Source organism: Triturus cristatus, chromosome 7, assembly GCF_964204655.1.
Source record: "Triturus cristatus chromosome 7, aTriCri1.1, whole genome shotgun sequence".
NCBI classification, from domain to species: domain Eukaryota; kingdom Metazoa; phylum Chordata; class Amphibia; order Caudata; family Salamandridae; genus Triturus; species Triturus cristatus.
In genome coordinates, this window is record NC_140590.1 from 1,767,253,346 (window position 1) to 1,767,271,936 (window position 18,591).

General features: G+C 46.8%; 1 protein-coding gene across 1 annotated transcript in view; it reads left to right on the forward strand.

Moving 5' to 3' along the window:
- The window catches only part of LOC146813026 (uncharacterized), a 112,790-nt gene that overhangs the window by 16,088 nt on the left and 78,111 nt on the right, over positions 1-18,591 (forward strand). The gene's annotated exons all lie outside the window — the stretch shown is intronic.

Genomic DNA, 18,591 nt, shown 5'->3' on the forward strand with positions numbered 1-18,591 from the left:
GCGAACAAAGCTTGGCAGTTCGGGCTGGACTGTTCCCATGAGGCACAGGGTCAGACTGATTTGCATATGGCCATGTCTGAACTGGGGTGGCAGAGTGGGCTAAAGAACGGTGATGGATCAAACCCAGATCTGTTGACTGGGTGTGAGTGTTTGATTGGTTCTGATGCTCCGTCCATCACCACCCCCTTTTGTACCGCTTTGTTCGCCATAAGTTGGCAGGGTATGCTCAGACGTGAGTCCCTTGCTCACTTTGCCACTGGATTCAAGCAAGCCTGGCTGAAGACGGCTGAAATGCCAGAAACCGGTCCTAGGAAGCTTGTTTCCGGTCCAAGGAAGGCATGGCTTGGCAGTTCGGGCTGGACTGTTCCCATGAGGCACAGGGTCAGACTGATTTGCATATGGCCATGTCTGAACTGGGGTGGCAGAGTGGGCTAAAGAACGGTGATGGATCAAACCCAGATCTGTTGACTGGGTGTGAGTGTTTGATTGGTTCTGATGCTCCGTCCATCACCACCCCCTTTTGTACCGCTTTGTTCGCCATAAGTTGGCAGGGTATGCTCAGACATGAGTCCCTTGCTCACTTTGCCACTGGATTCAAGCAAGCCTGGCTGAAGACGGCTGAAATGCCAGAAACCGGTCCTAGGAAGCTTGTTTCCGGTCCAGGGAAGGCATGGCTTGGCAGTTCGGGCTGGACTGTTCCCATGAGGCACAGGGTCAGACTGATTTGCATATGGCCATGTCTGAACTGGGGTGGCAGAGTGGGCTAAAGAACGGTGATGGATCAAACCCAGATCTGTTGACTGGGTGTGAGTGTTTGATTGGTTCTGATGCTCCGTCCATCACCACCCCCTTTTGTACCGCTTTGTTCGCCATAAGTTGGCAGGGTATGCTCAGACGTGAGTCCCTTGCTCACTTTGCCACTGGATTCAAGCAAGCCTGGCTGAAGACGGCTGAAATGCCAGAAACCGGTCCTAGGAAGCTTGTTTCCGGTCCAGGGAAGGCATGGCTTGGCAGTTCGGGCTGGACTGTTCCCATGAGGCACAGGGTCAGACTGATTTGCATATGGCCATGTCTGAACTGGGGTGGCAGAGTGGGCTAAAGAACGGTGATGGATCAAACCCAGATCTGTTGACTGGGTGTGAGTGTTTGATTGGTTCTGATGCTCCGTCCATCACCACCCCCTTTTGTACCGCTTTGTTCGCCATAAGTTGGCAGGGTATGCTCAGACGTGAGTCCCTTGCTCACTTTGCCACTGGATTCAAGCAAGCCTGGCTGAAGACGGCTGAAATGCCAGAAACCGGTCCTAGGAAGCTTGTTTCCGGTCCAGGGAAGGCATGGCTTGGCAGTTCGGGCTGGACTGTTCCCATGAGGCACAGGGTCAGACTGATTTGCATATGGCCATGTCTGAACTGGGGTGGCAGAGTGGGCTAAAGAACGGTGATGGATCAAACCCAGATCTGTTGACTGGGTGTGAGTGTTTGATTGGTTCTGATGCTCCGTCCATCACCACCCCCTTTTGTACCGCTTTGTTCGCCATAAGTTGGCAGGGTATGCTCAGACGTGAGTCCCTTGCTCACTTTGCCACTGGATTCAAGCAAGCCTGGCTGAAGACGGCTGAAATGCCAGAAACCGGTCCTAGGAAGCTTGTTTCCGGTCCAGGGAAGGCATGGCTTGGCAGTTCGGGCTGGACTGTTCCCATGAGGCACAGGGTCAGACTGATTTGCATATGGCCATGTCTGAACTGGGGTGGCAGAGTGGGCTAAAGAACGGTGATGGATCAAACCCAGATCTGTTGACTGGGTGTGAGTGTTTGATTGGTTCTGATGCTCCGTCCATCACCACCCCCTTTTGTACCGCTTTGTTCGCCATAAGTTGGCAGGGTATGCTCAGACGTGAGTCCCTTGCTCACTTTGCCACTGGATTCAAGCAAGCCTGGCTGAAGACGGCTGAAATGCCAGAAACCGGTCCTAGGAAGCTTGTTTCCGGTCCAGGGAAGGCATGGCTTGGCAGTTCGGGCTGGACTGTTCCCATGAGGCACAGGGTCAGACTGATTTGCATATGGCCATGTCTGAACTGGGGTGGCAGAGTGGGCTAAAGAACGGTGATGGATCAAACCCAGATCTGTTGACTGGGTGTGAGTGTTTGATTGGTTCTGATGCTCCGTCCATCACCACCCCCTTTTGTACCGCTTTGTTCGCCATAAGTTGGCAGGGTATGCTCAGACGTGAGTCCCTTGCTCACTTTGCCACTGGATTCAAGCAAGCCTGGCTGAAGACGGCTGAAATGCCAGAAACCGGTCCTAGGAAGCTTGTTTCCGGTCCATGGAAGGCATGGCTTGGCAGTTCGGGCTGGACTGTTCCCATGAGGCACAGGGTCAGACTGATTTGCATATGGCCATGTCTGAACTGGGGTGGCAGAGTGGGCTAAAGAACGGTGATGGATCAAACCCAGATCTGTTGACTGGGTGTGAGTGTTTGATTGGTTCTGATGCTCCGTCCATCACCACCCCCTTTTGTACCGCTTTGTTCGCCATAAGTTGGCAGGGTATGCTCAGACGTGAGTCCCTTGCTCACTTTGCCACTGGATTCAAGCAAGCCTGGCTGAAGACGGCTGAAATGCCAGAAACCGGTCCTAGGAAGCTTGTTTCCGGTCCAGGGAAGGCATGGCTTGGCAGTTCGGGCTGGACTGTTCCCATGAGGCACAGGGTCAGACTGATTTGCATATGGCCATGTCTAAACTGGGGTGGCAGAGTGGGCTAAAGAACGGTGATGGATCAAACCCAGATCTGTTGACTGGGTGTGAGTGTTTGATTGGTTCTGATGCTCCGTCCATCACCACCCCTTTTGTACTGCTTTGTTCGCCATAAGTTGGCAGGGTATGCTCAGACGTGAGTCCCTTGCTCACTTTGCCACTGGATTCAAGCAAGCCTGGCTGAAGACGGCTGAAATGCCAGAAACCGGTCCTAGGAAGCTTGTTTCCGGTCCAGGGAAGGCATGGCTTGGCAGTTCGGGCTGGACTGTTCCCATGAGGCACAGGGTCAGACTGATTTGCATATGGCCATGTCTGAACTGGGGTGGCAGAGTGGGCTAAAGAACGGTGATGGATCAAACCCAGATCTGTTGACTGGGTGTGAGTGTTTGATTGGTTCTGATGCTCCGTCCATCACCACCCCCTTTTGTACCGCATAATAATAGTACAGCACATGTTTTCACTCCCCTCCCCTTTAAAAGAATACGAGGGCGCGGTCCTGTCAATGAGACAAACCCGCGCCTGACTGGAGTGTAAAACATTCCTTAAAATACCGATACTTGAAAATCGATCCCCTGCCCCGTTCCTCCAGATTAAAACACAAGTCTGCACTGTCCACCCATTCCAAAGATGACCTTCCTTGATATGATCTGCTTCCAATCCTGTGCACCGGGATAAAAAAAAGCGCCAAATCCATTCTCACTACGTTTACTTCTTTGTGGTGGGGTCCAGAGTATCTCAGAGTCCTGTCGAAAGACACTAAAGTTAGCAGAAAATGGGCAATAAAACCAGCTGTTACTTTTAACAGGAGGTCCTAAATGATGTATGGCTGAGGGCCACAAACTGCCCCCCCCCTCCCCCTCCCACCGCCAGAGGCGCAACTAGACTAGAGACAACGTTGCGCATAAATATATAAATGATAGTGGGTCGCAAAGAGTTCAATCTTTAGAAGAGGCTTGGGAAACATTAGGGAAAACCTTAATTAATAAATTTCCGGTACTCCCAGGACGCCCAGGCCCTCACGGAAGAATATATGAACCATGGTATAATATTCAGCTCAGTGATCAGAAAAGGGAAATCGCAAGAGTGGTGAGAAAAATAACTGTTGCAGCAAGAGCAGGAAAAACAGTTTGTAGTGACCAGGTCAGGACACGATGAAGAGATGTAAATATATCTTTAATGATACATTGGATGCTGCGCAGCAGCCGGCTCCTTCAGCTCCTCCAGATAACAACAGTCCCACATTCAAACCTAAACATTCCACATAGAATTCTTGAGTCCAGAACAGAGTGGACTCAAGAATTCTAAGTTAAAGCAAACACTACATTATCCTCCCCCTTACAAAAACAAATAAAAAGACAAAAATAACCCAACATGTGAATAGTACCCAAAACAAGAAAAAGAACTAACGAAATCTAGCAGGAAGAAAACGTTGTCTAGAACTCCTGCGTAAAACCTTCACTTCCGGCAACAGTGCCTCGTCTAAGCGAGACGAGTTTTTCACAACACTCGGATTGACTTTCACCACTCTCGAAACATTCCACCAGTCTTTTGAATTCACTCTCACTGCATTTTTGAAAACCCTATCAACAGTGAGAGGCTCAGAAAATTTAGAATAACCTTTCCTAGAATGAACAGGAATTTTTACACGTACAACATCTCCGACAGACAAAGGCTGATCAACAGATCTTTTCCTTGAATCAAAATATGTCTTTTGACGTAACTGCGCTTCAGCCACATTTTCTCTTACAACACCATCCACACCACTCACAGAATCCAACTTAACCCATTTAGACATCCAACCTGGACAGACTTTGGAACATGGCTTTCTCCCTCTTAGAAGCTCATAAGGAGAAATCTTCGTAGAAGAATGCGGAGTTGTGCGATAAAACCACAACATTGATCTCACGGCATTCTGCACATTACAACCACCTGCCAGTGCCCACTGAACACAGTTGTTAAGAACTCTATTCATCCGCTCCACCAAACCATTGGTTTGAGGATGATAAAGTGCACTCCTAGCATGTGTAATTCCACCCTGATGCAAAAAGGATTCAAACTCTTGACTGGTGAATTGTACACCATTATCACTAACAATTGTGGATGGAAACCCTTCTCTGAGAAAAATATCTTTCAAAAAGTCAATGACATTCTTAGAATTTGGTTCATCAATGAAACGCACTTCTGGCCATTTAGAATAATAATCTATAACAACAATCGCAAATCTAGAATTCCTAGGAAGAGAATTAAACGGTCCAACCAAATCTATTCCTATCTTCTCCCAGGGTCTGTCTGGTAGAATGATAGGTTGCAAAGGTGGAGTATGGACCTTCAAGCACTTATCTGAACCAGAACAAATTGCACACTCCCCCACAAACAAATCCACATCATTGTCCATTTGTGGCCACCAGAAACGTTCACGAAGTCTCCTCTTCGTGAGTGTTCTACCCAAATGGCCTTCATGTGCTCCCTGTATCAACCTCGCTCTTAACATGCCTGGAGGGACCAACCTATCTCCACGTACAAGCAAACCATCCTCTATTGAGAGTTCAGGAGCAACCTTAACAAAAGTTTGAAGAGAAAATGATACATTCTTCTCCCTAGGCCAACCTTCCTTTACACATCTGATGACATCACCCAACAACGTATCTTTAGCTAGAAAATCTCTCCATTCAATTTCACTGACAGCGCACATTTCCTCCAAACCCACAGAGGCGACAAAACACTCCTCTTCATCCTCATCCTCCATATCCAGCTTTGAGTCAACAGGATGTCTTGAAAAATAATCCGCACACACATTTCTAGAGCCTTGAATGTGACTAACTTCAAAATCGTATTGCAACAATTTAGTAGAAAAACGTGCTATCCTGGGCGTGTGCTCTTTGATCTTGTCCCCAGATAAAATCGAAACCAGCGGACTATGATCAGTTCTTAGTTTAAAATGTCTCCCCCAAATATATGGATTAAACTTACGAATAGCCCACCAGCATGCAAGCAATTCTTTTTCGATTACAGAAAAATTAAGTTCAGACCCACGCAAAACTCTTGATGCATATCCAATGGTATGCTCAGCTCCATTGACCATTTGTGTGAGAACAGCTCCCAAACCCAACCCACTAGCATCAACCGTGATAATGCAAAGGGCATCTGGAATGAACGGTTTGAGAACTCTAGGGCTGATGAGTTCATTCTTGACCCATTTAAAGATTTCATCACACTCCACGTCCCATTTAAATGGAACACTTTTCTTGAGCATGTTAGACAAAGGTTGACACTTTGTCGCATACCCAGGAACAAAACGCGAATAAAACTCACATAAACCAATGAAAGATTTAAGTCCAGCTTTATCCATGGGAGGTGAGGAGTCAACAATCGCTTTAACCAACCCGGGTCTTGGTTCAACCCCTTGCTCTGACAAAACATGTCCCAAGTACTCAATCTTCTTCACTTTGAAAACACATTTCTCTTTCTTTAAAACTACCCCTCCTTTGCGTAAAGCCTCCAAAACACAATACATGGTCTCATCATGTGACTCACCTGTTACACCATGTACTAAAACATCATCCTGAAACACGATCACCCCTTTGATACCTTTAAGCAAATTAGACATGATTCTTTGGAACACTGCCGCGGCAGACGCTAAACCAAACGGCATCCTACAATATTGAAAAGTTCCTATGGGCGAAACAAAAGCAGTTAGATGCCTCGAGGCTGGATCAAGAACAACTTGATGGTATGCTGATTCTAAGTCTAGCTTACTGAACCATTTCGACCCACTGATTAAAGACAACATCTCTGGGATGTTGGGAAGAGGATGAGAATCTATCCAGATGTTCCTGTTCAAACTGCGCAAATCAATGCAAACGCGAATCTCGCCATTCTTCTTCTTAGCGACCACTAACGGAGAAAGCCAGATAGACGACTCAACCGGCTCTATAATCCCCTTCTTGCAAAGACCAGAAAGTTCTTTTTCAAGTTGACCTCTGACACTAAATGGCACATTCCTGAGTCGGTGCTTAACGGGAACAGCACCCTCTTTCACTTTAATAGTATGAATGAACCCTTTGACACATCCAAGCCCATCACCGAAAACCTCAGGAAAACGTTCGGATAAGGAGTCAACAAAATCATCAACCCGGAGAATGGAGACCTGATCTTTCGTACCTGGTCTCAAAACCATTTTGAACAACCCTTGATGGAACCATCCAAGAATATTCAAGCCTTTGATGGCTACATAAATTTTACCAAAAATCCTCTTACCTCTGAAAGACAGATAATCCTCAAAATAACCTGCCAATTCAATGGTTCTCCCTTCGTACGAAACAGGTGACCTATCTGGAGGGAATAACGAACGCACACCCCAAACCTCTTTAAACTTTTCTTGGGTAACCATTGTTATTCGTGCTCCAGAATCAACCAACAGACACACATTTTTTCCCCCAATATCCATGTCCACGTATGGATCCACGCACTCATCTTGTAGACTGCAAATTTGATTCACATCTACAACTACAACAACCATGTCTCTGAGATCATCCTGGATTTTCGCTAGTTCATCACACTTCGTTTCACACAAAGAAATATTTGCAACAGAGGAACCAGCAGAAGAAAACGGAACATTGCTGCTCATTCTTCCCTCTTGTGTGGTTGAGTAATTCCTCTTCACATTTTGGCAGACCTTAGCAAAATGACCTAACTTCCCACACGCCCTACAAGTTACACTCCTAGCAGGGCACGGACGACCAGATCTGAAATGTGGAGCATTCCCACACTTAAAACAAATATTAGTTTGCTTGAAAAACTTGTTTTCCCCACGATAGCCAATAGCGTTCTTATTTTCCTTTGCTCTCACTACATTAACACACTCTTCCTCCTTTCCATTTGAAATAGTAACTTTACCATCAAGTTCTTTTACCGACAGTTTAGAAAGTTCTATGCTTTTTGCAATCCGTATTGTTTCCTCTAGCGTTGGATTACCAAGAGACAATAACTTTTGTTGTATACTCTTGTCATTACATTTACAAATAAACTGATCTCTTATCAATTGGTCTCTGAACATTTCATACTGACATTCAGCACTAAGAACGCGTAAGGCGGAAATAAAATCTTCTACCTTTTCCCCTGGCTTCTGTTCTCTTTTTAGAAATTTATGTCTTTCCACAACCAAGCTTGGTGGAATATCAAAACGCAACTCTAATTTTTTTACTGTTTCTTGAAACTCATCCATGTCCCCCCCCTCACCACCCACATGTGTTAGGGGAGGCAAATGTTTAAAAATTTCTCTCCCTTCAAATCCCAAGACATTTAGTAAAAGACATTTTTTTCTTTCTGCCCTGTACCGTGAACCACCAATGGCACCTATATACGTTAAGAATGCGTCGTACCATTTTTTCCACGAGATAGGCGGATCACCAGGTGTTTCCAAAAAGGATGGAGGAGGAGACACCGATTGCATTTTTGCCTGAATCTAACAGGAACTAATTGTGGTCCAAAACAAGAAAAGAAAAAAAAAACAATTAATACATGCTAATATATATATCACTAATACATACTAACATATGTCACTTTTAAACTAAACTTTTGCACACCAAAACCTTTTTCCCCCTTTCTTTTTTTTCTTATGTATAGTGCGTTGTTTTTCTTTAACACACCACAAAAAAAAAACTAGTCTGTAAACTCTCAGACCCACCAGTCCTTCTTAAAAAAAAAAATACAGTCTCGCAAATGCTCTTAATCAGAGTAAATCATAACCACATTGTCCTCTTCGTAAGAAGCAATGTACATGCCACGTATAAAGCAATACTTGCACAGCGTTCCTTTAATGACAACCAGATCGCCGAGTCCGCCGAGTCCGCTGCTTTGATGTTCGCGTCTTAATAGGCTGAGTCCGCCGCGAGTTTCGTTGCTTCGTTGGTTGGTCGTCTTTCAATCAGGACTCGGTAAAATGCACGTCCTCTATGGCTTGGTAACCATGACAATGAAATCCTCGTCCTCTATGGCTTGGTAACCATGACAGTGACGCTCTGTTCCAATGCGTCTCCTTCCCCGGGTACGTGTTATGAAAATGGCGTGCGACGTAAATCGGTGACGTCAGACTGCTTCACGCCTCTCTCCTAGGGCATGTACTCACCCAAGATGGCGTGTAGACCAACAGTCAAGGCAGCTAGAACGCCAACTCTTCTCCTTTGCTTTTCAACGAAACGGCAGTCGTAAACACACAGAGAACGTCCTTGTCACACCTTCTTTCGCAAAAAGCTCCGCTGCTGCTTGTCTTTGCCTTCTTTTGCGGTAAGTTCAACTGCTACTTGTTTCCTTGGTGCCGATTTTTCTCCTTTTCTTCGTTTTTTTTTTTTAAACTTCCTTACTCGACACGTTACGGGTTCTGTTCTGCAGCATCCAATCCCAGATCGTCGCCAATTTTGTAGTGACCAGGTCAGGACACGATGAAGAGATGTAAATATATCTTTAATGATACATTGGATGCTGCGCAGCAGCCGGCTCCTTCAGCTCCTCCAGATAACAACAGTCCCACATTCAAACCTAAACATTCCACATAGAATTCTTGAGTCCAGAACAGAGTGGACTCAAGAATTCTAAGTTAAAGCAAACACTACACAGTTCACAAGCAACACATCAAAGACATGAGGTAGAAATACAAGGAGAAGTGCAGGGATGCAAAAAAAGAACACATCGAAAAACTCTGGGAGCAGCTACTCTGGGCCAGCAAATTGCCAAATAGCAGCGAATTTTGGGGCATTTTAAACAAGCTAATAAAGGGAACAAGAATGTATCAAACGGCAGGAATGGGTACAACATATTCAAAACTTGTACAATTTCACAACGAATGATAAGCAACCAAGGCTGGAAAGTGATCTGGAAATCTTGCAGGAGGAAAAGCAGGGCGCAATCGCAAACTGTCTATTAACTCTGGAAAACATGCAACCTGAAAAAGACCTTAACGAGATTTGCCACAATGGCTCAAACCCTTTAACCAACAGTACCCAACTAAAAGAAGTTATAAGAAAACTGAAAACAGAGGGAGCAGCTGGGCCAAATGGCCTTCCAAACGCACTTTTCAAACAAGAACCAGATTTTTGGGCCAAGTACCTCACGCCTCTATTTAATCATTTGTTCTCCCAAAATAAGACTTTACATTCTTGGAAAGGGAGTCTATTTCACCCCATTTATAAGAACGGAAGTCGCAAGGAGCCTGGGAATTATAGGCTTATAGCCTTGATGGATGTGGAGGCAACACTTTATGCATCTTGCATTTTGTTAGATCTATAAGCATGGACAGAGTCAAATGGTATAATCCCCAAAAATCAAACTGGTTTGAGAAAAGGAATGGGTACAACCAAGAACCTGGCGGCATTAGCAATTCTCACGGGAAAAGCCACACTAAAGAACACACAACTTTTTGCATGCTTTATAGATCTAAAATCCACCTTTGACAGAGTCCCAAGAGAACGACTCTGGGCGAAACTAAAAGAACGGGGACTACCGCAACAACTAATTAATGCCATAGTAGCCCTCCATAGCGAAACTTGGGCAAAGGTGAAGCTGGGAGATGGTAGCATTATAGCGTCCAAAATAAACATTTACAATGGCCTGAAACAGGGTTGTATTTTGTCTCCAAGCCTTTTTAACCTGTACCTCGCTGACCTGCAATCTTATTTGTGAAACATAAACGGTCTTCCTCCAAAGTTGTCAGAAGACCATGTACAGTACCTGCAATACGCAGATGATATAGTGGTCTTAAGCCAAACACTGATTGGCTTGCAAAGAGTCATTAACCACCTGATAATTTATTTCGACCAGCAAGGGCTAGAGATAAACAAGAAAAAAACAAAAGTTGTGCAATTAGCAGGCCCTTGTCCAGTAAAAATTCAGGTGGTTTGCCAAAAACAAACAAATAGAGGACGTTTGTACATATAAGTATCTGGGGATTAATTTGGGTTGAGCAGAAAACAATAAGAGCAAAGGCCCAACCACTAATCTTTGCCTACAAACTATTGAAATAAAAACTGAGTTGCCCATCATACAGTCACCTTTTGAAAGTAATGGCCTCTCAATTACTTCCTGCACTCGCATATGGTTTGGAAATATGGCATGGCCGGGAATTTGAAGTTTTAAATGAATTACAGATAAAGGTGTATAAAGCCGTTTTTAATCTTCCGAAAAGTGCATCACCAGCACAGATCTGTCTGGAATTCGGTTTACAAAATCAGGAATTCCAGCTTCAATCTGTTTTTGTGAAACTGTGCTGGAAACCCCGTTCCTCAGATCCTGGGTCTCTGAACAACCTATGCTGGACTGAAATAAAGGCTCAGTTTGAACTGAAAAAATCGTACTCATGGGGCGAATACTTACGATCAGCATTGGCAGCACTAGACATACAAGAGGCATGGGATAGTAAGATGGAAAGGGCGACATTCAATAGCGTGTGTAACAGTGCTGCAAAAAATCTGTCCTTTTTCGAAGATAAAAAATTACTGGTTAAATGTAAACCCTCTTGGACAGTCATAAATTCTTACGTTAAACCAAAACCGCAAGCTTATTTAGCGGCACATTTTCTAAAAAAGAGTTTCATGCGGTATCGGTTTGGAGAATAGGAAACCAAGGATTTGCGACAAACATGGAAAGGAAAATTCCCAAATGCAAACTGTCGTTTATGTGGATATCACATTGAATCTTTATGCCACTTGATGTGCGTCTGCCCTACAGTGAATGAAGGAAGAAGGAGACTTTTAAAACCAATTTTAACTTAACATTCATACCTGTAGACAAACCGTAACTTGCTGGTTGGGGGGAACATCAACCATTCTAATCTGTCGAGGGGCTAAGTTTCTTACCTTGATTGACAAACTCTTATGAATAGTGGACAATGCAAAATTAATCGGGTTATAAATAAGTTGGAAACCTTGCATGAATTGTAAAAAAAAATGTAAATAATTTTTATATGAAATTCTGTTTTAAATCTTTGTAACTGACTTTTTAAACACATTTTTAGCATCATGCTTTATGGTTGTGATAACCAAATAAAGTTTTTCTTGACTGACTGAGTATATTACAATGTTAAATACATATCACAATTACCTACAAATATTATCATAAATAAAATACAGAAACACGTTTCATACAAGTACACATTTTTATTTAGAAATGATTTATTAACAAAAAGTATTTATTACATAAATTTAATTCAGTTACTTCACACCCTATAACCCCACAAAACCCAGAACCTGCACCTAAAACTTAACTTAAAAACATTTTTTACACGATTAGTGTAGAAATGTATCAACAAACCAATTATCATTAATTAAATATTAATTATGAATGAACTTAATGGACTTCCTGCAATATACCCCCACAAAACACACAACACACTCATAAAATTTAACAGAAAATTATTTACATAATTAACATAATTGTCAAATAATTAATAATAATTAAAAAAATATATTGATTCATTAAAACAAAATCACTTCCCACCCTTTACCCTATAAACTCCACAACCCGCACCTAAAATTAAAATTAAAAAAATAATTTCACAATTAAAATAATTAAAATAATTAATTAATTAATTGTCAATCAAATAATAGTAACCCCACAAACCACACCTGAAAAATAAATAAACAAGTAACACAATTAATTATTAATTAAATAATATCAATTAACAACTAATTATTAATCAATGAAAAAATAAATTACTTACCACCCTTGACCCTATAAACCCCAGAACCCACATCTAAAAAAAATGGATTACACAATTAACATAAGTAATTAATTAATTTTAAATAACAACTAATTATTAATTAATTACAAATACATTACTTACCACGCTTTGCCCTATTACCTCACAGCCTGCACTTAAAAAAAATTACACGGTAACATAATTAATTATCAATAAATTCATTTTAATTAACAAATAATTATTAATTAATTAAAAATTACTTCCCACCCTTGACCCCTATAAACCCCACAACCCGCACATAAAATATACATTGAAAAATGTATAACACAATTAACAAAAAAAAATCAAATAAATAATTAATGTTATATACCAAATAATGATTCATTTATCATTAATAAATTACCTCCCACACTATACCCCTATAAAACCCACTATGGAACTAAAAACATTACATTAGATTACATTCAATAGCTACTAAAAATGTAACAAATATATTAAAAAACATAAACAATAATTATGAAAAAAAATTACATCCTATACATTTAGATGCCGATTCCGATCCTGTCAAAAATATTTGCGTACGAATCGTATCCGTATTTTTTTACATACGAATCGCACAATTACCGTACAAACGGGCAAGTACGATTCGTACGTGAAAAATACCTACGAATAGCGTCGGGAAATGTCTACGAGAGTGAATCGGAATTTTTTACGTGCGAATGGCGTTGGGAAAAGTGTACGAGAGGGAGCCGGACATTTTTACGTGTAAATCGTAAAACACAAGTCCGAGCGCGCAAGTACGATTCGTACCGCCCGTCCGAATACACAACCGCATGTAAAAGGCCCCGTACGAAGCCAACGCAGTAGCACACATGTACACGGGTAAACTTCTGCCCGTGTACGAGCCGTACAGCCCCCCCAACCCCCAATATGTCAGCACCGTACACCCCCCTGTCCGCACTGTACCCCAGGCCTGCACCTGTACGCGCCGTACCCCCCAGTACATGCCGTACCCCTGCATGTACGCGCTATACCCCCCCATGTATGCGGGTACTCCTGGCCCGCACCTGTACGCGCCGTACCCCCGCATGTACGCGCTGTACCCCCCCATATACGCGGTGTAGGAAGGTGGATATCTGACTATGGTTACCCCCAACTTTTTGCCTAGTGTCTAGCTGGTTTTTCGACTTAGTTGGCCTGAGATCCTGCCATTCAGGGTCTCAGGCTGTCTGCTCTCTCTTTAAAATGGACTCCATGTACCCTAGGTACATAACCAATTGGTAAGGATCACCTTATTGGACCCTGTACAGTGTACCTTAGGTACCCAGGGCATAGGTGTACCCTAGGCCTCCCAGGGGCTGCAGCATGTATTATGCCACCCCTGGTCTGGCCTTCCAATCAGACACAACTGGCTGATCACTCAGCTGGGGCAAGGTTGTGTAATCACCCCTTGCTTAGATATAGTATGCCTATATCTACCCTTATATATAGACACATGTGTACCTATCAGTCACTCCTATGGCAGGCCTTAACAATCCTGGAGGCAGAGTGCTTGGTAACATGTGAGATGGTGCTCTAGCATGAGCTGAGCCTGTCTGCAGCTTTCGGAACCATGTCCTTATAGCTGTTCTATGATATAGCCTACCATATACTCTTAAAGTGCCTTATAATCTTAAACGGTTATGGTAACTATGGTTGGGCTGTATCAAAACATGTCGTGTAAGGTGTCTAACACTTTGGAATAATACCCCCATACCATTTCTGGTGATGAGGATATTATTCCTCCCTTCTAGAGGGAGAGACATGTTAAAATCATACTTCACTGTTAGCCTCTGACCAAAGCCTCAGCATCACAAAATGGATGCTGCTGCCACGACACAAGTCTGACCTCCTGCAGCTGGGAGTGATCCCAGCCAGGGAGGCCTGGACAATAGGTTTCCTGCTTGGGGAGGTGCTAGCACCTCCCCAGACAGCCTTTAGTGTATTGGGGCAGGGTGGGCTGAAAGGAATGAGACATGCCTGGGGCACACAAGGTGTTCCTTGCATAGTCCAGTTCAAACCGGTGCTGGGGCACTCCAGCCCCAGCTCTGGCGCGAAACTGGACAAAGGGAAGTGGATGTAACCACCCCCTCCCAGGTCCCACCCATAAGGCGTGACCTAGCAGGTATCCCAGCCCCCCAGATTAGTATAAGAGTGGGAGTTGGGCCTCAAGACTTTAGATTATCCTGAACCTGCAATCTTGAACAGAAACTCTGGACCTTCGACATTCGATGAAAGAAGAAGACTGAAGAATCTCCCTTGTGGCCAAGGAGTGGCTACCCTGTGCAAACAGGCACCATCAAGAGACTACCCTTTGCTTTGCCCACGTTCTACGAGGAACCGACTGCAGAGCCCGACCAGAGCCTTGACTTCCAGACTTCTCCGACCCTGATCCACATCCACAGCAGAGCTGAGATCCGTGGAGGCGACGAGCGACGTGGGACCGGCTACCTGGGAAAAGTGGCTAGTATCTTCAAGCGCAGCTTCTGAGGCACCCTCGAAGTTGTGCACCGGGGATTGAGAAGCCCAACCCCCAAGCACCATCTGCACCGAAGATCAGCCCCCCACACTCAACGAGTCCTGCGTGGGGCCCTTCAGCATTTTCCTGCTTGCCGCGTCTATCCGGTTGCTTGCCCGCTGGCTAGTGGCCTTTGTGACGACGCATCCCGTAATCTTCACCGCTGGTTCGGCTCCTCCAGACTGGCTCCTGCTTCTTTGAAAAAGAGAAGCACCCCAGACCTTCCTGGTCTGCACCAGAAGCAAGTCCTTCATTCTGCGTGGGTTCCGCTTGCCAAGGCTTGGTGAGTCCTAGTCCAACTTCGACGCCGCCGACAGCAAGAGCCTTCGTGGGACAGCTCGCCTCCTGGTCCTGGTCGTCCTCGACGCTTCCTGGTCCTCCTGGCTGCAGCGACAAGCTTCACCTTCACCTGCAATCTTCACGACATCGTCTGGTTCCTTCCTGGTTCCACGTGGTCACTGGCTAGTGATCTTGACTCTGTCCCCTCTGCTTGCAGGTCTCCTCTCTTCTTGATCCCAGCCTGGGGATCCACCGGACACTCTTCACTGACTGCCTGTCAGCATCTTTCTTCAGGCATCCATAGGAGTCGACGACGAAACCCGACGCAACTTCACCCCTATGCACCCGCAGCCTGTGGGCTAGGTAACTTGGGTACTCCGGTGCTCATCAGGATAGTGACTATCCTAGTGTCTAAGTTTCAAGTCTCAACTTCCTAGCTACTCCGGAAGTGTCCTAAATCTATCTATTTCTAAACTGTACTATTGCTAGTGACTTTTACACATTACGCGTGAGTGTTTCCACTCTGCATACGAATCCCGTGGGCCTCCCACTTCCTAACCTTTGGTAGTATAGTGTAGCCCCAGCGATTCCCTAGGCCTAGGCCTATCCTATTTCCGTGACAGTGGTCCTTATACCACTTCTTTAGTATATGGTTTGCGTGGCCCCTAGGGCCTAACTGTATTACTTACCTGTGTGACTTAATGTATGCATAAATAAGACTGTGTTGTACTTACCTCTAATCTCATAAAGAGTGCTGAGGGTTTGCTTAGAATAAATACACTTTATTTTATATATATATCTGTTGTGGTGTCCTTTCATTTGGTATTCAAGGGATTATATATGGTATCACAGCTGGCTTCACATGCCATTCAGAGTTTAGCCTAAGACTGCTCTTGTCCATGCTACCACTAGGATAGCTGGTCTATAAGGTTGACTTTACAACCAATCACCATAAGGGTATTTGGACTGATATAAGGTGTACACTATAACTAGTGACAGCATACATCAGGCCAACTTCTCACACGCGGGTACCCCAGACCTGCACCTGTATGCGCCGTACCCCCGCATGTATGCGCCGTACCCCCCATGTACACGGGTACTCCTGGCCCGCACCTGTACGTGCCATACCCCCATGTACGCGGGTACCCCAGGCCCGCACCTGTATGCGCCGTACCCTCGCATGTATGCGCCGTACACCCACCCCATGTATGCGGGTACCCCAGGCCCGCACCTATACACGCCGTACCCCCACCCATGTACGCGGGTACTCCTGGCCCGCACCTGTACGTGCCATACCCCCGCATGTACACGCCGTACCCCCCCATTTACACGAGTACCCCAGGCCCGCACCTGTACGCGCCGTACCCCGCATGTACGCGCCGTACACCCACCCCATGTACGCGGGTACCCCAGGCCCGCACCTGTACGCACCGTACCCCCGCATGTACGCGCCGTACCCCCATGTATGCGGGTACCCCAGGCCCGCACCTGTACGCGCTGTACCCCCGCATGTCTGAGCCGTACCCCCATGTATGCGGGTACCCCAGGCCCGCACCTGTATGCGCCGTACCCCCGCATGTACGCGCCATTCACCCACCCCATGTACGCGGGTACCCCAGGCCCGCACCTGTACGCGCCGTACCCCCACATGTATGTGCCTTACCCCCCTCCCCATGTACGCGGGTACCCCAGGCCTGCACCTGTACAAGCCGTACCCCCGCATGTACGTGCCGTACCCCCCCATGTATGCGGGTCCCCCAGGCCCGCACCTCTATGCGCCGTACCCCCGTATGTATGCGTCGTACCCCCCCATGTACGCGGGTACCCCAGGCCCGCACCTGTATGCGCCGTACCCCCGCATGTACGCGCCGTACACCCACCCCATGTACGCGGGTACCCCAGGCCTGCACCTGTACGTGCCGTACCCCCGCATGTACGCGCCATACCCCCCCATGTACGCGGGTACCCCAGGCCCGCACCTGTACGTGCCGTACCCCCGCATGTACACGCCGTACCCCCCCATGTACGCGGGTACCCCAGGCCCGCACCTGTACATGCCGTACCCCCGCATGTACGTGCCATACACCCACCCCATGTACGCTGGTACCCCAGGCCCGCACCTGTACGCGCCGTACCCCCGTATGTACGCACCGTACACCCACCCCATGTATGCGGGTACCCCAGGCCCGCACCTGTATGCGCTGTACCCCCGCATGTATGCGCCGTACCCCCCGTGTACGCGGGTACCCCAGGCCCGCACCTGTATGCACCATACCCCCGCATGTACGCGCCGTACCCCACCCATGTACGCGGGTACCCCAGGCCCGAACCTATACGCGCCGTACCCCCACCGCCCCAGGCCCGCACCTGTACGCACCGTACCCCCACCGCATGTACGTGCAGCACCCCAACCCTGTACACCAGCACCCTCACCCAGCATCACGTATGTACGGACCGTATCCATGCTCTGGGGGCGTGGGTACGGTCCGTACATGCGTACCCCTACATCACCACTACAATGGTGGTACGGACCGTATCCACGCTCTGGGGGGCGTGGGTACGGTCCGTACCACGCGTACCCCTACATCACCACTACAATGGTAGTACGGACCGTACGCACGCTCTGGGGGGCGTGGGTACGGTCTGTACCACCATTGTAGTGGTGATGTAGGGGTACGCATGTATGGACCGTACCCACGCTCTGGGGGCCGTGGGTACGGTCCGTACACGCGTACCCCTACATCACTACTACAATGGTGGTACGGACCGTACCCACACTCTGGGGGGCGTGGGTACGGTCCGTACCACGCGTACCACTACATCACCACTACAATGGTGGTACGGACCGTACCCACGCTCTGCGGGGCGTGGGTACGGGCCGTACCACCATTGTAGTGGTGATGTAGGGGTATGCGTGTACGGACCGTACCCACGCTCTGGGGGCCGTGGGTACGGTCCGTACACGCGTACCCCTACATCACCACTACAATGGTGGTACGGACCGTACCCACGCTCTGGGGGGCGTGGGTACGGTCCGTACCACGCATACCCCTACATCACCACTACAATGGTGGTACGGACCGTACCCACGCTCTGGGGAGCGTGGGTACGGTCCGTACCACGCGTACCCCTACATCACCACTACAATGGTTCTACGGACCGTACCCACGCTCTGGGGGCGTGGGTACGGTCCGTACCACGCGTACCCCTACATCACCACTACAATGGTTCTACGGACCGTACCCACGCTCTGGGGGCGTGGGTACGGTCCGTACACGAGTACCCCTACATCACCACTACAATGGTGGTACGG